This window comes from Macrobrachium nipponense, chromosome 11 (assembly GCF_015104395.2).
Source record: "Macrobrachium nipponense isolate FS-2020 chromosome 11, ASM1510439v2, whole genome shotgun sequence".
NCBI lineage: Eukaryota > Metazoa > Arthropoda > Malacostraca > Decapoda > Palaemonidae > Macrobrachium > Macrobrachium nipponense.
Genome location: NC_061087.1, coordinates 91,871,922 through 91,895,340, shown reverse-complemented (window position 1 = coordinate 91,895,340; position 23,419 = coordinate 91,871,922). Strand labels below are relative to the sequence as shown.

At 45.2% G+C, this 23,419-nt stretch overlaps 1 protein-coding gene across 5 annotated transcripts in view; it reads right to left on the bottom strand.

Moving 5' to 3' along the window:
• Positions 1–22,197, bottom strand: part of LOC135207235 (nascent polypeptide-associated complex subunit alpha, muscle-specific form-like) — a 35,339-nt gene extending 13,142 nt beyond the window's left edge. The window contains exon 1 of one of the 5 annotated variants that reach the window (XM_064238897.1): positions 22,160–22,197. The gene's annotated coding sequence lies outside the window, so the exon portion shown is untranslated. The other 4 variants (XM_064238902.1, XM_064238878.1, XM_064238868.1 and 1 more) reach the window with 4 other exon arrangements.
• Between the last annotated feature and the right edge of the window lie 1,222 nt (positions 22,198–23,419).

Sequence of the window (23,419 nt, the reverse complement as noted above, 5' to 3'; positions counted from 1 at the left end):
GCGAGCGGCTCGACTGAGCACGTCGACCCGGCCACGTGCGTCAGACGAGCTGCTGCTGGTCACCGTATCCGCCCGGTCCCTGTGGGAGCGGCGGTCAGGTGACCTGCAGAGCTCGCTTTCGCCGTGAGACCGGTGTAGCGTCCTCGCGGCACGTCAAACCGCTGGTACCAGCCGAGGCTGGTACCGTCGGTCGAGGGGACCTGGGGGACCTCTTCCCAGCCTCAACCCGTGGCCGGTCAGAGACCGTCACGTCCACCCGAGGTACCGGCTGGTCGCTGCGAGAGCGGCCGCTGGCCTGGCGAGAGTCACCTGAGCGGCTCTCGACAGTCTTCTGCTCCGTGCCTCGGTCATGACGCTGAGCGAACTCAGGCGTCTTAACTTTGGCTGCACGGTCACCCGAAGGAGATCGTACACTCGGAACTTCTCTTCGGTACGAGAAAAAACCGAGCCGGTACCTGGCTTAGCAGCAGAGCTGCCAAGACCAGGCGAGGGTGTACCAGCGGTAGCCAGCACACCCTTGGTCCCCGTCTTCTTCTTCTTCTCAGAAGGGGAGACGGGCCCCGTTCCCGAAGGAACAGGAGGACCAGCAGAAGAACCCCCCCGTCACACCGGAATGTGACGAGCCCTTCGAAGTTCCCGAAGGAGTCTTCTTAGGGGGAAACAAAACCCGGTTACCAGCTGTCGCTGCGAGAGCGGCCGCTGGCCTGGCGAGAGTCACTGAGCGGTTCTCGCCAGCCTTCTGCTCCGTGCCGTGGTCTTGGCGCCGAGCGAACTCTGGCGCCGAAACTTTGGCTGCACGGTCTCCCGAGGGAGAGCGTACACTCGGGATCTCCCGCGAACGAGAGACCGAGCCGGAACCTGGCGTAGCGGCATCGCCGCTAGCACCAGGCGAGGAAGTACCAGAGCTAACCGATACTCCTCTGGTCCCCGTCTATCTCTTCCTTACGGAAGGGGAGACGGGCCCCGCTCCCGAAGGAGCAGGAGGACCAGCAGAAGGACCAGCAGAAGGACCCCCCGTCCCACCGAGGTGGGACGGGCCCTTAGAAGTTCCCGAAGGAGACTTCTTAGGGGGGGGAGGCAGCCTTCTTCTTCTTCGGCTTATGGGCCTTAGAAGTCGAAGGGGAAGAGGCAGCAACAGACGAAGATGACACCTTCCTCTTCTTCGTCAGCTCACGCAGGACAGTCGTCAGGTCCTCCATCCAGGCCGGAGTCGGGGCCTATTGCCGAAGCAACACGGACACCCGACTGCACCTGTCCGGAAGGACCTGGGACTGGGGAAGACACACCATGGGCAGGACCAGCATGGACAGGCCAGGAACCGGAGCAGACAGGAAAACAGCAAACCAGCTCAGGAGCGGCAGGAACAGCGGCAGCGGTAAACACAGAAGGGACAGCCAAGCCAGTAGCGGGAACCACATCAGCGACAGGTACGGCAGGCCCAGCCATCGCCTCGTAGAATCATCGGCAGCCAGCGTGGTACTGGCGGCCGGTCCAGGGGCGAGCTGCTGGAAACAGCGGAAGTCTGGGGCAGGCAACACGAAGAAAACACAGGGCGCGGCGGCATAACCCTCCTCGGTACGGCGGCGACCGGCCCTAGAAGCGGCAGACGGCGTCACCGACACAGCATGGGGAGTGTAGACCGCGGGGGGAAAGCAGCATACGCGGCCGTGAAGGTTGTAGTGGAGACCACTCCAAGGTCACCGCCCCAGACCTCGCTAGACTCTGCAGCAGATCGTGGATGCTAGGCACGCCCTGCAGCCGCAGTGGTCCATACCTGTCCAAGGTCGTCTCCCACGGCTGTAGCACCTGCGGTAGCACAGACAGATTAGTAAGAGGGGTTCCCTCACGCACGGGGGGGGGAGACATGCCCCCACCCGAACGGAAGGAAGACCCCAAAAACAAAATACGAGGAAGCTGAGCGGGGGGGCAGGAAAGAAGACGAAGAATCGGATACCAAGGGAGTCGCGGGAGAGCTTTCCGACGACTTCCTGGCAGACCTCGCTTCCCCTACCCCCGCACAGCAGTGAAAAGTAATATGAAAATGAAACAGAATACTGCACTTGCGATTCACTTCATAGAACTTAAAGAGGGAAAAATCAATTCCGGTAAGAGCGGAAACTTGATCCATAATAATATGATGCTATCATAAATATATATGAAAATGAACAATACTGCACTTGCTATTTTCACTTTCACAGCAATAAATCGTAAGGATTAATTCCCGGGTAAGAGCGGAAATTGATCCAAAATTAAATTTGATGCAATTAATAAATGAAATGAAAAGAAAACTGCATTGCGAATCCACTTTCATTGCATTCTATTCATACAAAATAAGAGGCTCTTGCCGAGCGCAATCAAGCTCTCGGCAACGAACGCACAGGGCAAAAATATAATGAAAAAGAGTACTTACATCTTTCAATTACACACTTTCGCCCAAAATACATGACTCGGCGTGAGTGCGCCCGCCCTCGGCACCGAGACATAATTCAAGGGTTCAATTCATGAAAAGAGCGGAAATCGCCGTCTCTACGGCGATAGCTCCATGTTGATTCATAATTAAGTAATGAAAATGAAAACAGTGTACTTACAGTTTCATTTTCAAGTCAAACCAAACCATTAGTAGAAAACACAATATAAACAAAGCATACGACGATGAAGCGGGCAGAGAGCGATGACGAACACGTCCTTCACACCCGCGGCCGAAAGCAAAAGAGATTCTTCACCTCTCGGGCGCGCGGGCGCGCGCACGATCGGACAAGCAGTTAACTACCGTTCTCCCCTTGTTCGAAGCTTACGACCGTCCCAGCTGCCGCTAGTTACCTTCCTATTGTTAAAGGACCGAGGGTTTGTATTACGTATCGGAACAAATCTGTCAACTGCATTCTTATTGCATTTTTCATAAAAAAAAACTTTCAAATATTGATTATTTTGCATTTTTGGTGTCCTATCTCTTTTGCCAGATCAGCGTTGTAGACGCCGTAACCCTGGAACATCCATCATAACTCTGAAAATAATTTCTGATGAATATAATTGAGAAGCGCCTTAACCTTGAAATGTCGTACACCGAACCTGTCGTAACCCGGGGACTGCCTGTACTTGGTAAGAATACTTCATCTTTTAAAGAAGAATTCTTGAACTATTTCCTTAACATATGCTTAATAATAACATGTTAACAATGAAGACTTAAGCCTCTAAAGTTGCCTACCTGAGAAACACTAGTCTCCAAGACAAATTTTCAGGTTATTTTGTGAATTAACTTTGGTTGGTTGAATGAAAACCTTGTTGATGACAAGGTTTTCATTCAACCAATGCTTAAGAAGAAGATTACAGGAAGATTATCAGTGGGAGTGACCTAAATTGGCTTACCTGTGGATGGATCTCTTGGTATATATACCACCTTTTCTGTAACTTTCCTATATACCACCTTTTCTGTAACTTTCCTCATTCATCTACCTGAAGAGGGAGACAGCAGTCTCTGAATTATAGTATTTTTCTCTCTATATTTTGGTGTTTTTATGGGCTCCTTTCATTAGATGGAATTCTGTTGTAACAGAACATTTTTATCAGTCATATACATATAATACCTTGTAGGTATACATATACATATATAACATAAATATGATATTGTTAGTATACAATAAAGTTTTGTACATACTTACCTGGCAGATATATACTTAGCTTAGGTCTCTGACGTCACGACAGAAAATTCAAAACTCGCGGCACACGCTACAGGTAGGTCAGGTGATCTACCTTACCCGCCGCTGGGAGGCGGGTGTAAGAACCAGTCCCCCTTTCTTGTCAGGTTATTTTCTTCCACCTGTCTCCTGAGGGGAGGCTGGGCGGTCCCCACCCCCCCCGGACCCCCATCAATCGTATATATCTGCCAGGTAAGTATGTACAAAACTTTATTGTATACTAACAATATCATTTTTGTACATGAACTTCCCTGCCAGATATATACTTAGCTGATTGACACCCTTGGTGGAGGGAAAGAGACACATACTTACTTAGAAAGTGGGGACAACACATGTTAAAGGAATACATAATATAAACCTCTGGTTCTTACCTGATTTAGGCAGAAGACTTGATAGTTACTGTCTATTAGTCTGCGTTGCCTAAAGAGTCTCAGCGAGGGCGTGACCTATGGCTGAAGAACTCTTTGGGTCTACCAATGGGAACTGAGTCCACTTACTTGGCAGAATCCAAGCAGGATCTGGGTCAATGGGGATCAACCCGCTTACATGCCAGCCCCGCCTATCATACATTGCAAGGAGCCTCAAGCACAACCGATCACCTAACCAAATACTAACATTAGTATACGAAAGAAGGAGCTGCCTCCTGCAACCTCCTTCGTACAAACCAAAAAACTCAAAACTTAAAACAACTAACAGGGAAAAAGGATTAAAAAGGATGTGTTTCAGCTCCCTTGCCCCAGCACTGAATCCGCCGATACGTAAGGGGCCTAGCCCAAAACACTTATCATACGTAATCGATACGTCCTTAGGTAGTGATTAGAGAAGACTGATTCACACCTCCAAAAAGTGGCCTTCATAAGGTTTTGTAATGACAAATTCTTCTTGAAAGCCAAAGACGTCGCGATGGCCCGTACTTCGTGCGCCTTGACTTTCAGAAGGTTAAACTGTTGCTGATTGCAAGAAGTGTGTGCTTCTCTAATAATATTCCTGATAAAGAATGAGAGTGCATTTTTAGATAAGGGCCTACTGGGGTCCCTTACAGAGCACCAGAGATTGCTCTCATTAGCGGCAAGTCTTTTCTTCCTCTGAAGATAATATTCAGGCTTCTCACCGGGCAAAGAGATCTCTCCTCTTCTGTCCCAACTAAGGGAGGATAAGCTTTTGATTTCGAAGCTCCTGGGCCACGGCGAAGAAGGGTTTTCATTCTTGGCTAGGAAAGCCGGAAGAAAAGAGCAACCGCGGAGCCTCCTTGGAAACCTACCTCACCTTCTAGAGCCTGCAGCTCGCTGACCCTCTTCGCTGACGCTAACGCACAGAGAAAAAGTCTTTTCATCGAAAGGTCTCTGAACGAAGCAGTATGGGGAGGTTCGAACCTTGAGGACCTCAGGAAGAGCAGCACGACATCCAGATTCCAGCTAGGCACTAAGGAGGAGGTTCTTTTAACCGTTTCAAACGATCTGATTAAATCATGGAGGTCCTTGTCCTCAGATATGTTTAATCCTCTATGACGAAAAACTGAGGAAAGCATGCTCCTGTATTCCCTGATGGTGGAGACAACCAACCCGCATTTTTCCCTCAGGAAGATAAGGAAATCTGCAATCTGAGTCACAGAGGTACTGGAGGAGGAAACTTTATGAGTCCTGCACCAGCGTCGAAAAACATCCCACTTCGACTGGTAGACTCTAGATGTGGAAGGTCTACGTGCATTGGCAATAGCCCTTGCAGACTTTGCCGAAAAGCCCTTAGCTCTGACGAGACTCTTGATAGTCTGAATCCAGTCAGACTGAGAGCGGGGAGGTTTTTGTGAAACCTGTCGAAGTGGGGCTGTTTGAGCAGATCGACTCTTAGAGGTAGGGATCTTGGGACATCCACCAGCCATTCCAGTACTCTGTGAACCAGTCGTGGGCGGGCCAGAACGGAGCTATCAACGTCATCCTTGTTCCCTCTGACGCTGCGAATTTCCTTAACGTTTCCCCTATAATCTTGAAGGGCGGGAACGCGTAAAGATCCAGATTCCTCCAATCCATCAGGAATGCATCTATTGCCACTGCTCTTGGGTCTGCAATAGGGGAGCAGTATAGATCTATCCGCGCATTCCTGGAGGGGTCGCAAATAGATCGTGATGGGGCCTGCCCCACGTCCTCCACAGCTCCTGGCATACGTCCGCGTGCAGAGTCCACTCTGAGGGAAGGACTTGATTCCTTCTGCTTAGCAGATCCGCTCTGACATTTCTTTCTCCCTGTACGAACCTGGTGAGAAGCCTTATGTTCCCTTTCCTCTGACCACAAGAGGAGCGATCTCGCTGTCTCGTACAGGGAGAAAGAGTGAGTCCCCCCTTGTTTCCGAATGTAAGCCAGGGCTGTAGTGTTGTCGGAGTTGATCTGAACATATTTCCCTTTTACGAGGGGTTCGAAGTTCTTGAGAGCTAACCAAATCGCTGTAGCTCCTTCTTGTTGATGTGCCAGGACACCTGATCCCCCATCCAGGTGCCTGACACTTCTCGACCCGAGAGTAGCTCCCCAACCTTTGGTTACCGAAAAGCCGTCTGCATACAACACTAGGTTGGAGTTCCGAACCTGCAAGGAAAGGCCTTCCTTGAACAATAGAGGGTCTAGCCACCAACGTAGATCCTCCTTTATCTCTTGCGAAATCTTGAACGCAAAGTCCAGACCTTGAGATTTCCGATCCCAGTTCCTCGTCAGGAAGAACTGTAGGGGTCTGAGGTGCAACCTTCCTAGAGAAACGAATTGCTCCAGCGAGGAGAGTGTCCCCAACAGACTCATCCACTCCCTCGCTGTGCATACATCTTTCTCTAGAAAGATTGCTACCTTCTCCAAACCTCGGGTTATCCTCTCTGGGGACGGATACGCCCGAAAAACCTGAGAAGCCATCAGAATCCCCAGATAGATACGCTCTTTTGACTGGGGATTAGCTGACTTATCGAAATTCACTAGCAAACCCAGAGAAGCTGCTAGATCCAACGTCACTCGTAAGTCCTCCAGACATTTCTCTGGATTTGGCCCTGATAAGCCAATCGTCCAAGTAGAGGGAAATCCTCACTCCCTCGAGATGAAGCCACTGGGCAACGTTCTTCATCAGTCCTGTGAATACTTGGGGGGCCGTGGAAAGGCCGAAGCATAGGGCCCTGAACTGAAAAACGTTTCCTCCCCACATGAATCTGAGATATTTGCGAGAAGAAGGATGGATCGGCACATGGAAATAAGCGTCCTGAAGGTCCAGCGACACCATCCAGTCCCCGGGACGAAGAGCTGCTAAGACTGATGACGTCGTCTCCATAGCGAACTTCCTCTTCTTCACAAAGACATTCAGGGCGCTTACGTCCAGAACCGGTCTCCATCCTCCTGAGTTCTTGGGAACTAGGAACAGACGGTTGTAGAACCCCGCTGAAAGAGGGTCCTGAACCATCTCTATTGCCTCTTTCTCTAACATCAGCTCTACCGCTAGAGCGAGGGCTTGATTCATTAGTGGGTCTTTGTATTTGGCCACCAGTGCCCTTGGAGTGGTGGTCAAGGGTGGTCTCGAAATAAAGGGAATGAGGTATCCTCTTGATGATCGCGAGGGGACCAGTTGTCCGACCCCCTTTCGTGCCCAGACATCTGCAAAGTTCAGAAGTCTGGCACCCACAGTTGTCTGGAGGACACCCGAACTACTTCTTGGCCCTAATAGACCGGGAGAAGGTCCTTCCTCTTCTAGGTGGTCTCGAACCTCTGGAGGAAGAAGAGCGAGACGAAGGTCCTCCTCGAAAGGGTTCTTGCCTACTTTGAGCCTCTTTCTTCGTCTTCTGCTGAAACGAAGGTTTCGGAATTCTAGCCGAGCGAGCTAACATATCCTGCGTCGCTTTTGCTGATAACGAGGGCTGGAGATATCGTTAATAGTCTTCTTGGGGAAGAGTTGCGGGGAAAGCTGTGAATACAGCAAGGAAGCTCTCTGTGCGTGAGAAACCGCCTTGGTAAGAAAGAGCAGAAAACGGCCCTCTTCTTTACCACTCCTGCACCAAAAGTGAAGCAATTTCCCCGGAACCGTCTCTCACTGTCTTGTCCATGCAAGACAGAACTGCGTGGAGGTCTTCAGGCGAAAGAGTGTCTTGTTCTTGAGTCCTCTTAGCCAACACTCCCAGGGTCCAGTCAAGAAAGTTAAAAACTTTCTAAGACTCGGAACATTCCCTTCAGAAGGTGATCCAACTCGCTCATACCCACGTCGTCTTCGCAGAATTCAGCGCCGAGCGACGTGCGGAATCGACCAACGAAGAGAAGTCCGAGTCTGCAGAAGAGGGAAGAGTTAGACCCAAGGGCTCTCCTGACTCGTTACCAGAACCCCACCATCTTACCCGTCGCTTGGACGGGGGAAAAGAAAAAACTGTCTTGCCCTTCTCTTCTTTTGAAAGCAAACAGTCGTCAAAGTTCTTCATAGCCTTCTTCATAGACACTGTAGGCTTCATCCTTAACGACTGAAGATTCTTTTAGCCGTATTGGTCGTTGAAAATAAGGACGGAGGAGACGGAGGAGCAACGGCCGAAAGAGACTCCCCAAAATCTTGCAAGAGGAGGTCTGTAAGTCTCTTATACGAAGAAACCGAAGCATCCTTGGGCAAATCTTCCTCCGAATCAGCAACAAATTCTTCCGAAGAATGACGTCTAGAAGCTCTACTGCCCGGAGGAGAGCTAATCCTAGGGAGAGCGCCTGTTCGGAGAGCGCCATACTGGAAGAAAAACCACCGGGAGAGCGCTTACACGGGGAGCGCCTACCAGGAGAGCGCCTACTTTGAGAGCGCCTCCCAGGAGAGAGCCACTAGGGAGAGCGCCTAGGAGAGAGCCTAGTGGAGAGCGCCTACTAGGAGAGCGCCTACTTTGAGAGCGCCTCCCAGGAGAGAGCCTACATGGTGAGCGCCTGCTAGGAGAGCGCCTACTTGGGGAGCGCCTACTAGGAGAGCGCCTACAAGTGGAGGCCCGTCTGTCGGAAACAGATTCTAACTCCACAGAAGAGCGTCTGGATAAGGGTAGAGCGCCTATCAGGCTCTCTGCGCCTGCTAGGCTCTTGGCGCCTGCCATCCTCAATACTCCTGCCAGGCTCTTGACGCCTGCCACGGGAGAGAAACATCCACAGATGAAATCCCTGTCAGAAGCGCGGCGCTTACAAGGCTCTGAGCGCCTATCCAATCGGGAGAGATCTAACGGAGGAGAAAACTTCCGTTGCCGCCTACCAGGCTCTTGGCGCTATAGGCTTGGCGCCTACTAGGCTCGAGCGTCCGTCAAAAGGAGAGTGGCCACCAGGCGAAGAACTATTCCTTCGCTCCTGACGAAAACGAGGCTCTTGACGTCTGTCAAGCTCTTGACGCCTAACTGAAGAGGAGCGGAAATCCTGAGGAGAGAGCCTGTCTGGCTCCTTACGCCTTACATGCTCACAACTCTTGCTGGGAAGAGAGGAGAGCCTACTCGGAGAAAGATCCCAAGCTCCAGCCTGCACTTCTGACCTCCTACTAACAGGCTCAAAAGCTCTTCTAGCCAAAGGAGATTTAGCCGAAGGAACGTTCTTAGACTTCTTCACCGGAAGTGAGGCGTCCTTCCGACGATGAGAAGTCCCGGCAATAGACTCCGCTAAAGCCGCAATCTGCGCCTGCAGACCCGCCAGGATCGCGCAGGAGATCTCTTAAACTCCTCTACAGGGGACGAAGTCCGAGAGCGAACAGGAGAAGCGTAACCGGACGAAATCTTGGTTCTCTTGCGTTCCACTTCTGACTCTTCCGCGAAGGATTCGGGGCTGGAAGGAAGGGCGCAAGGATCCTTCCAGGGCCTCTTGAGAGGGCGAGACGACTCCGATGCGCTCCATCTACGCTGAGGAGAAGGCGACGAAGATGACGAGAAGCACTGGCGCAATAACTCCTTCTTGGTTCGATCCAAGGCAGCCTGGGAACGAGCAACAGGAACTGCCGAGGGGACGCCTGACCGGTGGGGGTTCTCCCTAACCTTCCTGCGGCTTTCGACTTTCCTCCTCCGCTGGGTCTGGGAGTCTGGAAGAGGTCTAGGCCTGGAAGCGTTAGTGAGCCGGTCAGACGCACCCTCCACTGCACTAGGGGCACTGCACTGATCACTTGCACTATCATCACTCTTACCTTGTCGAGAGCGAGCGAGGCTCTCCTTACTCCTGATCGAGGCTCTCCCAGAAGCAACTTCCGAAAACGAATCTTCGGGTTCAAAGCTGGGCGCAGGGGCTGAAACTGGAGAAGGAACTACTTCTACTACAGGATTCTCAGCGTCAACTTCACTCACCCTCGATCTACTAGAACTCTTTGAAGAAGCCTTGCGCACCCTATCCTTCTCTAACTTTCTCACATAAGAAGAGAGAGCCTTCCAACCATCCTCATCCAAATTCTCACACTCTTTGCAAGGGTTAATAAAAGAGCATTCATTCCCTCTACAGACTCACATACCGACGTGGAGGATCTAATGCAGCTTTAGGAAGCCTAACTTTACATTCCTTCTCTGAACAAACCCTAAATAAACTAGGTTTCTTAACTTCAGAATCATCCATGATTATAGATATGTAAGAGAAATCCAAAAGAAAAATCCAAAAAACAGTCCAAAAAGCGTATGCCAAGCCAACAAACAAAGGGTACTTCACCAAAATCCAAATCGTCGGCAACGAGAACGAATTTTAACTATCGTAAGGACTGAACAACAGGTGTTGTCCAGCCGGCGACAGAAAATAATCTGACAAGAAAGGGGGACTGGTTCTTACACCCGCCTCCCAGCGGCGGGTAAGGTAGATCACCTGACCTACCTGTAGCGTGTGCCGCGAGTTTTGAATTTTCTGTCGTGACGTCAGAGACCTAAGCTAAGTATATATCTGGCAGGGAAGTTCATGTACAAAAATGATATTGTTATGATACAATAAAGTTTCATACATACTTACCTGGCAGATATATACATAGCTATCGACTCCGTCGTCCCCGACAGAAATTCGAATTTCGCGGCACACGCTACAGGTAGGTCAGGTGATCTACCTGCCTGCCGCTGGGTGGCAGGACTAGGAACTATTCCCGTTTTCTAATCAGATTCTCTCTTCCACCTGTCTCCTGCGGGTGGAGGCTGGGTGGGTCTTTAATTGTATATATCTGCCAGGTAAGTATGTATGAAACTTTATTGTATCATAACAATATCATTTTCATACATTCAACTTACCTGTCAGATATATACATAGCTGATTGACACCCTTTGGTGGAGGGCAAGAGACAGCTAGTTACTGACTAGACAGGTAAACAACATATGTTGTAGGTATTTATAGACCTTAGTTCCTCTGTGTTTCTAGACGAAGGATTGACTTCCTAGCTATTGCATAGGAGTCTGCTTCATCTCAAGAGCCTTAGCGAGATAGTGATCTGTGGCCAAGAGTTCTTGTGGATCTGTCGATGGGGTCTCTTCCACTTACTCGACAGAATCCTAACTGGCGTTTGTCAATGGGAGCACATCCGCTTATATGACAACACGCACTTATTTAAGGAGCGCAACACCGATCCCGATCACCTGTTCCTAACATGAGGGTTCGCGCTAAATTGAAAGAGAGTTATCCCCCAAACTCCTTTCAAACCTCCAATAAAAATCATTGAGTTAAAATAAATTCAACTCATTATTAAAGGATCAGTGTCGGCTCCTTATCCCAGCAACGTATCCGCTGATACGTATAAACCAAGAGAGAAGAATCTCTCGTAGGTTAACTTGAAGTCCTTCGTGTAATGAGTAGTCAACCCATAGTTGCATCTCCTATATGTTAAAGCTAATATGTCTTCCTGACATATTGTTACGAAAAGAACAAGAATTTGCAAAAGCTCGCACTTCATGAGCTTTTTAAATTCTCAGCTGTTTGAAGGTATCATCAAGTCACTTATGAAGTGCTTTAGAGATCACCATTGTTTCAAAGAAGACTAGGACTTTCTTTGAACTGGATCTCCTCTGGATGAAGCCTAACGCCTGGCTTGCGCCTGGCTGGCGCGAGGAGTATCCTGTTTAGAATACTCCTGGCGCCTGACAGTCGTAAAACTCTTCGAATACTCCTGCCGTCTGGAAGGCGCATCTTGCTCCAAATACTCCTGGCGCCTGTTAGGAGTATTAAGCTCAGCATACTCCTGGCGCCTGGCAGGAGTATCGCGCTTCGAATACTCCTGGCGCCTGGCAGGAGTATCGCGCTTCGAATACTCCTGGCGCTTGGCAGGAGTATCGCGCTTCGAATACTCCTGGCACCTGGCAGGAGTATCGCGCTTCGAATACTCCTGGCGCCTGTAGGAGTATTAAGCTCAGAATACTCCTGGCGCCTGGCAGGAGTATCGCGCTCCGAATACTACCTGGCGCCGTGGGAGGAGTATCGCGATCGGAATACTCTCGTCCTCTGAATACTCCTGGCGCCTGCAGGAGTATCGCTCTCGAATAACTCCTGGCGCCTGGCAGGAGTATCGTGCTCGGAATACTCCTGGCGCCTGGCAGAAGTATCGCTTTCCTAGGAGGAGCATCGTGATCGGAATACTCCTGGCGCCTGGTAGGAGTATCACGTTCCGAATACTCCTGGCGCCTGGGAGGAGTATCGTGCTCATCGGAATACTCCTGGTGCTTGACAGGAGTATCGCGTTCCGAATACTCCTGGCGTCTGTTAGGAGTATTAAGCTCAGAATACTCTGGCGCTTGGTAGCACATCGCGCTTCGAATACTCCTGGCGCCTGGTAGGAGTAAAAAGTCTAGAATACTCCTGGCTCCTGGGAGGAGTATCGAGGTCAGAGTACTCCAGGCGCCTGGCAGGAGTATCTCTTCCCGAATACTCCTGACCTATGGAAGGCGCATCTAGTTCCGAATACTCCTGTGGCTGGTAGGAGTATCGCTCATGAATGGCCTTTCGAATGGCAAGTATATTGCGCTTAGCGGGCGCTATACTCCTATCAGGAGTTCTCTCTTCTCCAGTTGGCTCTTGTTGCTTGGATGAAGATCTTGGCCTGGAACGATCTACAGTAAAGTCAGGCTCTTTGCGCCTACTTGGCGCCTGGCTCCTAGTTGGCGCCAGACGCTTGGCAGGAGTTACTTCCTTTCCCACGTCTCGCCTGCCTAACGCATCGCTCCCCAGAGATGGCCGCTTGTGCGACAACTCCCCTGTAGGGTTCGTCGCGCCCGACAGGAGATCGGTATTTGGATCTCTTAATCAGAAGTCTATCATCCTTTTTACGAGTAGGATCTTTAGAAAGTACTCCTACAAAGACGCTAATTACTCCTGCACATTCATCACAATTTAGTCCGCTCCATCCAGTAGACAATAGGAAATCTCAAAATTCCAAGAGACAAGTCTTCCTCCGAGGAGGATCATTATTGCATACTTCCGTTGCTAACGAGTTCTCCTCCTACATGTTGATGAGTTTTCTCGTTGCAGAAGCTTCCCTATCCTTGCCCGAAGGAAGGGAAGGAGCTTGGACTTTAAAGAGATTCTGAGCTGAAATTGGTTGATTTCTAGCTCTTGAATGTATCTCTCTGAACCTTTTGGGAAGTAGTTTGAGCCCTTCTCGCGTTCCAAAGACTCTGTCAGTAAACGTTTAAACCTTTTCTTCTTCTGTAGATGACAATGTCACTACATTACCCGGACAACGAAACCTCTATCTAAAAGCGTTGATCCAGAATAAAAGGCTTTAGTTCTCTTGCCAAACATACTATGCTGGCCAGAACCCATTGCCGAGTCGTCATAGAATTTGATTCCAGATTCTAAAGCCCAAAATTTCACTTGTCCTCTTGATCGTTTAGGACCAAGAGAAACATTTGATTAGGAGCAGTTCCATCTTGTCGGAACACGGAATCTGAGGCCCAAATTAGGATCCCATTCTAAGTATAAGATCTCTTAATCTTATCGTATAGAGGTATTGTATAGATCCGAAGATCTTAATTCTCTACTATCTCTAATATTCTTTGTCTAGACAGATATCTTTTCACTGTGTTCATTGATAGCATAAATTACCAAGGTGATTCTTCCCTCTGAAAGGGAAGAAAATCATTATGTAGTTCACAGAGGTATCGGAAGAGGACAGTTTCCCCTTTCTATCTAGCACGATCTGCAGCAACTCTATGTCTTTAACATATTTAAAGGAATTATCAAGCTTCCCTTGAAAAATCCTCTCATTCATATTTACTTCTGTTCAGTCTGCACGCAGACAGACTCAGAGTGAATAGGTTTTTCAGGTCCAATATTTATAATAGATTCCGATCAAATCTCTTAGAAAAACCTTCCGACCACATGCTGAAAGAAGAACGTGACTTCTGTGAATCCAACTTTTATTGCCAAAATGATGCATTCATCTTCTTCCTTAGACGCCCATTTATTTTAATATGTGTTAAGAATATATACAACTAGGGGAAAAAAAACTAAAGTTTATTCCCCTCTTTAATTTAAAGATGGCGTATCTTGCTACCTCTCTTGTTTCGAGGAAAAGGAAGCAATCTATAAGAAGGTCGTTCATCTTCTGCCTTGCGAAGATATCTGTGAATATTTTCCGCAGGGTCTGACAACTCTTTCCAATGAATGTTAAATCGTGCTCTGCCGAATTAAAATTCTTTATAATCCTATCACATTGTGGTAACAGCATTCATCTAGGAAACTCTTGTAAGGATAGTAGGAGCGCTGTAATTAACCACGGTGTGTGCATAAGGCTTAAGCGTATCGTTATCTTAAGGTGAATTTTCTACTACATTCTTTCCTCGCCGAGGCAGAGAGATATCCTTAGCAAAACGAATACGATGTTATTCATGTTTGCCTAAAAAATTCCCTCAATTCGTGGTTAAGTCCCTGATTGTATGGGGAATATACGGTGAAGCATTCGATCCTTTAGGAGAGAAAGATGTAACCAACCGTTCACGACCGAGAACCGGATGGTACTAGATTGGCTCACAATTACAGCCGTGTCGTTCACTGCCTGGCTGCCTTCATTCTGAGTTGCCAGTTACTCCCTTCAATGAATGGATATAATAAAATTATTCTCGAGTCTAAGAAAGCTCTCAATAATGCAAATTTTAGGCAAACAACCTTTGTTAAATACCGAGGCTGAATAGGTATTGTCGTAACAAACCTTTTAAGCGAAGTCTTTACTAGTAAAATCCTTTAAGGATATAGACAATTCCGTAGCGAACCAGAAAGGCAACTATGGTATGCGTATTATGACTTGTCATTCAGTAGTCATATACCGCAAGCCTTCTACGACACTCTTTCCTTTCTGACATGCAGAGAAAGAATAGAAATCTTACTCTCTTCGTTCATTTCGTCAATAATCCCGAATGAGTATTAGTCGAAAGATATTGCAAATGACAACCGAGGATCGAAGAGAATCTCTCCAGCTTTTATTATCTTGGAGATAAGTCCGTATTTTACGCCTTTCTTATCTGGAAGAGCCTCTAATCAATGAATGAGAGCTCGTACGAATCTTGTTCAACTTCCAAACGATTGCCCCTCTTTCTGTAAATGGTTGGTTGCAATCTATTTTAGAAGGAGGATGATTTTAATATCCTCTTACTAATACTGAACTAATTCTCACAATTCTGCTCTATCTTCCATTCCTCAATTTGGGGCAAGATTGAGCAACCGAAGGAGAGCGCTTCCTTCGAAAGGTGAAGGACTATTCGCAGTACCGACTCTAACCTGACAAGGGCTACGGCAGCCTGTGCTACATCTTGAGTCCCTGCCTGGAAAAAACCGAACTTGCTCTAGCCTTTATTGCATTAAGACGATCCTGACAAGGGCAACGGCCGCCTGCGCGACAACTCCCGTCCCTATCAGGAAAAGCTTGAATGTCTTTCACCCTTCGCCTGGAGGACTCTCGGCGGTGGTCAGGCTCTTCTTGTAGGAGAAAAAGTGTTTGGCGCTAAGCAGGAGTATCTTGCCTAGAATACTCCTGGCGCCTGGTAGGAGTATCACGTACCGAATACTCCTGGCGCCTGGGAGGAGTATCGTGCTCGTCGGAATACTCCTGGTGCTTGGCAGGAGTATCGCGTTCCGAATACTCTGGCGCCTGGGAGGAGTATCGTGATCAGAATACTCCTGGATCTAGAAGACGTATCGCCCTTGGAAAGTTTCTTGTTGGAAACGAGTTCCGAGCATCTGAAAGGCGATCCTCGCCTGGAAAGTTCTGTACGTCTGGAAGGTTATTTGAATCTGGAATCTCCGCCTTCTGGAAGGTTCCGCTTGTGCGGAAGGTTTTGTGTGCGGAAGGTTCCGATCTCTTGTACATTTGTTCTTGCTTAGAGAATTCGACAATACTTCCATTTTCGACATAGCCCTCCCTTTCTTCTGAATGAGAAGGGACTTCCATTTCCGATGAAGATCCTGGTTCATCGTGCTTCAGGCGCTTTGCGCCTATATTCAGGCCCTTCAGGTGCTTTGCGCCTCGTTTCAGACGCTTTGCGCCTTGTTTCAGACGCTTTAGGCGCATTGAGCCTCGTTACCGGAGCTTCATGCCCAAGGAGCTAGAAGCTTAAAAGTTATATATATGTGTGTAATCACTAAACGAGATCCATATAATTCTTATTCGATCAACAAATATTCTTTAATATCTAATTCGATCTTCTCAGAATAGATATATTTTCATATACATGTACCGATGAGGAATTTATTGAAATAACTATTTCAAACCCCCATGGGATAGAGCCCCCCCCGTCCAACTGTACGGGGGGACGAACCCGGATAGGGCAATGCCTCTACCGCAACCTTTCTCCGTCTCTTCTGAGGTTCCGATAGCCAGACGAGATTATCTTGCATCTTCATTTAATCTACGCCGTTGAATGTTTTACTCCTTACGATAATAAAAAGGGGAACACATTGAATTAGGATGCCTTTCCAATGGCTATCCCTGGCAGTCTGGGACGTTCTACAGAACCTGCCGAGGGGGGACGCCTGAACGGTGGGGGTTCTCCATAACCTCCGTACGGCTTTCGACATTCCTTCTCCTCCGGGCCAGGGAGCTTGGAAGAGGTCTAGGCCTGGGAGCGAGACAGAGCCGATCAGACGCACCCTCTAATGCAATGGGGAACACTATAATCACTTCTTACCTTATAATAGCTCGTATCTTGAGCTACATTCCTTTATCTTCAAATTGCAAATGAATTTGTAGTTTCTGTGAAGTAAGAAGGTGATGAGGAAACAACACTACTAGTACTGTTAATATTCTAACTGCTTGTCAGAACGAGGGCTATTAAAGCTTCTAAAGAAAGCATATCTAGTTCTATGTTTTCTGACTTCCTCAAATAGGAAGTTACCTTATTTTCCTCAATCAAATTCTAACATTTATTACACTTCATCAATGAATAAATATTTATATTTCCCTTTCTTGCAAACTATGTAATTGTCTACCGAAAACTTCGGTAGTTACACATACTCTATTCTTCGAAAATTTCGAAGTTAATTCATTAAAAGTTATTAAAAAGTTATTAAAAAGTTATTAAAAACGTATGCCAAACCACCGATCCAGTACTTCCCTGTAAAAGTCGGCCCAGAAGATCGATGGCGATGAAACACGAAAATCAAATCAGGAGGGAAAGCAAACATATGTTTACCTTCCCAGCAACAGAGAGAATCTGATTAGAAAACGGGAATAGTTCCTAGTCCTGCCACCCAGCGGCAGGCAGGTAGATCACCTGACCTACCTGTAGCGTGTGCCGCGAAATTCGAATTTCTGTCGGGGACGACGGAGTCGATAGCTATGTATATATCTGACAGGTAAGTTGAATGTATGAAAATATATATGTATGTATGTATATAAGCATACACATTATTTAGAAATGAAGCCACTTGTAAGAAAAACAAACAGCTCAAAAGTATGCTGGAATATGTCCATTCTCAGGATTAACCTAAACCTTGAGATTAAGTCTGAAAGAGTACCTTTTTGGATTAGCATTAAATAACTTATTTGGCATGATGGGAAACATGTCAATACCATGAATCAAAATTTGCTGTCAAAAAACCATCCCATTTATAAAAACAACCAGATTACATGTACTCAGTTTACACAGCAAGTGGTTTAGACTGCCTTGTTTATGTTTATAAAATTTTACAAAAAATAACTGATATCGCCTAAATAAACTAGGCTTTGTCTGATTCTTCTACGCAAGCTGTGGGACCACTGCATAATAATTTGAAAGTATTCTGACAACCAAATTCAATTTGATGGCAGATTTATTACCAGTACCAAACAAACAAAGGGACTACAGGTACCAAAAAACCTATTATCCCTCAGGGAGTTGCTCCCTAATTGTTAAATATAGAGCAAGGGAAATGCAAAAATGACAAGTCTGCACCTACAACACATTAAAAACACAAGATACGAAGTCATAAAAAGTACAAAACATTAAAAACACAAGATACGTAGTCATAAAAAGTAAGTTTCAAGAATAATGCGAGAATGATTAGGGGGAAAAACCAGTGACTATCAACCCTTATCACGGTGGACAGGTCTTATTCACTCGATATTTAAATGGTGAAACAAGAATACAATTACAACTCCAAGCATACCATTCAAAAGATTGAAGTTTCGTCAACATAATGTGATATATGAAAGCCCCATACGAACTAAAATAAGCATGTGACGCTCTTCGTAAAATATGTTTTCAAGGCAGTTTTGAAATCCAATATGGCAGCTACCGTGGGATGTACAGGTTCTGATCAGTGACGAAAATCATCTTTCCCAGCAATCATTTGGACAATGTTAGCGTATGTATGTAACGTTTATTGATCTTACTCAAGTTTGCAGTTGTAATCAGCACAATAAAACAACATTTTGTTGCCTATATTCATGGTTTGAACTGAACTCATTCTTACCTTGTAATCGGTGGTTTTTATCCTTACTGCCATCACAACTGAAACTCCACAGTGCTTATTTGATTGTTATTATACACATTTTGGTCTCCATTCACTCCACATTGCACTTTAAACAAGTTGCTGTTCCTGGTTCCTAAGCGCGCGCCACATACACAGTTACGAACAGCAGACGACGAAACTGCAAAGTTTTATTCCCTAAATTGTTTACTTTACTCGTTATTTAGTTCAAATTTACTTTGTTATTTAAAAATTTTAATTTAATTCATGTATATTATCCCTTTTTTGCAAACAAATTACCCCGAAAAATTACAGATATTTCTAAAGTAGATACAATCAAATGTTTCTAACGTTTTCATACATCTGGCTGCCGAAAACCATAGAGGAACGACTATGGATAAGTGGATTATATACATATTTTTTTTTTGCTTTTTTGTTTTTGCTAGCACTTTTCATTGATTTCAGTCTATATTAGTATTTTGTATTTCTTTAATAACCGTATGCCAGAAATAAATGTAACCTTTAATGTTTGCATGCTAAGAATGGCAAAATCATCATTGCCACATTAGTGGAGGCTTCACACATACGCCGATTCATTATTATAAACTGTTTCCATGAATTCTAGTTGTCATAGTAATGCAATAATGATAAAATTGCTTTAATATTTATGTATATATACTTCCAATACATAGCCTAATTTCACCAATTTCAACGTTTTGTGTGTAGTCTTATACCCAGTTTGGAGGGTCAACACATACCGATTGGCAACAGAGAGAGAGAGAGAGAGAGAAAGGAAGGCGAAGGAACGAAGAAGGAAAGGGGTGGCGGTGGAGGGGGGGGGGGGGAGAGGGTAGGTGGAGCTTTTTACACGTGTTCGTATCCATTTCTGGATAATGGAGTTTTTGTCTCTTGGTACAAGGTCAAGTGTCGTTATTCTTTACGATTAGTGATCCACAATACCCTTATAAATTACGGCACTGGGTGTAATGCACTATAGTAAAATCTCGTTCTGATACGAGTGTTCGTTACAGAAATAGGTATTGCCCAAAAACGTGCTTGCACTGTCTCTGAAACCCATAGTAGGTATGCTGCTTAGTTGTCAATCAAGTTTTTTGTAATCAAGTATTTTACAAGCTAGCTATTGAATAAATTTGTATTTTTCTCAATCAAAACATATGCCCCTCAATGCTAACTTTCCTCTTTTAACGACTTTCTGGTCATTGCAAATTCGGCCCCATAATTTCTTATGGTGCGAAAACAGAGGCCCAGGGACCGAAAACGATTGCATCACACTACGGCGATAATCCGGCAGTAAAACATCTTCATATATCCAAAAAGTAAATAATAAAGATATATATGCGCATTACGATTATACCAATTACATGAAGAGCTGATAATCTGCATGAATAACTGGTAAACTGTTCTGCAAGAAAGATGTCGTGACGTCATAATACAGGACTTAAAAGAACGTTCTAATTCCAAAAAATAATTACTTAAATTTGAGTCAGAATAGAGTTACTTTTTCAATAACAAATATTTTCAAATTAATCATTATAAATATGTAAAATATTGATGTTTTACTATTTATTTAAAAAATTATCGAAGTGCACTCTTTGTCGCCTTCTTCTACCAAAACAGTTGTTTACTCGGTGAGGGAAAGTTTTCCAATTGTTGTGATGAAAGTGCCCCAGCGTCTGTGGGTACAAGTGGTATGCGGATTTATCACAGGAAATGGTTAGTTTATTGACACAAGCGACTCCGTAAACATCGAGATGGCGTCAATTTTCTAAATATTTCGAGTTGTAAGTAAAAATTTTGAACGCGTTTTGGTGAGATTTGCACTGCGTTTGACACCCTTTTCACTACCCTCTGTTTAAATCTTAAAATTTGGCCTTAATTTCTAACTTTGGAGAAAATACTTACTTTGAAAGGAGAGTAGAGGTCTTTAGCTCAGTTTCTCACCAACAACAAGTCGCGACTGATGCCCATCTCCGATGTCAGGACGCGTTATAATGTACTTTTTTTGGGATTGTTCACGCTGATCGTACATAATCCACTCTGTACCCTGCGGTTTTTTACCCCATACAACTATCCTGCTGGCTACCCCTTCTAGATGACATTACTTAAAAATAAGTATAGGACCTAGGCTAACCTATTCAGCTCTATGACATCTGACATTAAAGATTTTTTTGCATCTGAAAACTTTAAAATACTACTAGTTTGCAATAAAAATAATAAAAAAGCACAACACATGACAACTGAGAATTAGGTATGTGGCATCAATATGATAATGTGTTATTACACCATATGCCTATCAATCAGTCTTCCATAGCTACCCTACATTAACATTATTTGGCTAAATTTGATGTCTAATTTCACCGAAATTCTCAAGCATTCCTAACGTTCGTTTCATTAGCAAATGAGTTGTTTCAGAGACAACGGCCCCCATCCTTATATCTGACAATTTAAGGAACCACAGCATGAAAGTAGGGTATTTGAGTGAGGGGAAAACATAAAATAGGTGAAATACCTACAAGAATGTTAATGACACTTGAAGTAGGCTAGTTATCATTCAGGATAGAGTACGTTTATGGAACGTTTGGTAAAACCTTACCTTAGTTGCACAGCCCGATTCCCGCCAGTCATCAACCAGGACAGGTTCCTCATACATGAATGGACATAACCTTTCCTATAATGCCAGGTCCTTACCTAACCCGATCTTACCTACTTAACCTAACTTAGGGAGACGTGCCCTGGCCTAGTCGTCTCCCCCAAAAATCAGTAACCTGTCCTGGCCACCAACTGGCAGGAATCAGGATGCACAACTAAAGAAAAGTTTTACCAAATGTTTTCAATGGGGTGAGGACCTCATATCCTTGGCTAGATTAGGTTAGGTTAGATGTGGGCGGTTAGATAGTAGGTTTTCAAGTAGACGATAATGGTTTAATGTCCAATTTTACCTCTCTAGCAACAGGCAATAAATAAACTAAATTTGGAACAAAAATCATGGGGGTGAGTGGCCTAGACATTGGCTACCTAGCTACCGCCGTGGCCGTACATCTTGAGCAATGCGATGCTTGGGCTACGCTCCAGAGGTCCACACTTGGAATCGGGTGCCGGTAAAATGCAATGAAATCACCCCTGGGAAAGGGTTTCAAAAATGTTCAGTAGGCCGATATCGGACGTCAAAAGCACAAAAACACCAAACAGATACTATACAAGGACAAAAGCTTACTTGCAGTGGACTTCCGGGGAGTACTTACGCTTTCATCATCAACACGTTATAAGAGCACGAGCACAACTTGTTTCCCTTCACATGATACAAAAATCTTTTATAAATCTTCGAGATTCACTCGAAACTGGTAAACCCTTGATTTACAGAAGCTCTCACCTGTTCTTAGCAAGAGGCGCGTATTGCTACTCAGCATGTAAACAAAGATCACGGAATGGGGAAACGTGCCTAATATTTCAAGGCTTAAAATGCAAAATATTCTAGTACATCTATAAAATAACCCATGTAATAATCGTTACCACAATAAATAAATAAATTCGACTCCAATATAATTTGAATATGTTAAAACCACTCTTTAATAAAGCTTTCTCTATGATTTTCTCATTTTCTTTTACCGAAGGTGTCGATGTGCGTCCCAGAGCTCGGAAATGTCATATCTATTGTACGGCTCCCCGTAAATGAGTTTTTTTTTTAACACAGTAAACTATATATTGAGTTGCTGTATTTTGTAGTTCAGCATGCAGTTTAGATTAAATTTTCTTTTGTTTATTCATTTAAAAATGTAGTTAGTTTCTTTACATAATCACAATAGTCTAGACGGACGTAAAAAAGAAATAATAGATATCGGAGACTACGGAATCTCAATCTTGCATTTCATCATCATTAACATCATCATAGTCATCTGCGTTTACTTTTATTTTCAGTCCGCAGTCGTCCATACCTCTTATTGTCACACAAATTACATTCTCCTTGAATAATTGGTTCTTCGAAGTTATGGTTACCCTTGAAGTAAAGCTTACGGAATAACTTAAATCCGTGTGGTCAAAGGTTAATTTCCACAAATCTTTGTTTCATCTTGCCTCCACTAATCCTAAGAGTAGCTATGCTTCCAGTGATGTATTGTCCCTTGATGTCTCTTAACATATCAGTGCTACATTCTTTATTGCAATGTCCGTCATGATGTTTTACGTATGATTCTTGCTGTAACAGGCAGGCAATGAAACTCACTACGGATATACGTACCTTAACCAGTGTAGATTCAAACTATTCATTATTAGTTTATCAGTTTGGCTACCTTATCAAATGATCCCCCATCTATTTCAGAAAATAATTTAGTATGCCACGACACTTTCAAAGTGGTCTACTCGTGTGATTACGTTTTTTTATGTACAAGCATTTGTGACGTACCCGACATTGTCCATAGGTCTCTAGAAGTATCCCTGCAGGACGAAAGACTCCACTAATATACATTTTTTTTTTTATCTCGCGTCAAAAAGTGATTAAACGACGTAAGGGGGCGACTAGTGCGCTGTTATCATATCTATGTTAAGAGTAAAAGTCACACTTGATCCTCACCTAGTTAATCTTTTATGAAGAAATAGACGAGTACAAAACACTGCTGTCAAGACAGCAATATATGCCATGGCCATCTCTATCGTGCGGAAACTCTATCATTTTAATGCAGGGATGGGAATATGTAACCATTATGAATTGTTACTAATACCCAGGGTTTAAAGATAAAACAACAGAACTTGTCGTGGCTAGTAAACAGCGACTGCAAATATTAAAATGGTAGAGATTCCGACAAAGAGTGACTGCCAGTGACATGCAAGTGAAGCATATAAGCAATTTGAAACTAGAAAAAAAATTGTAAG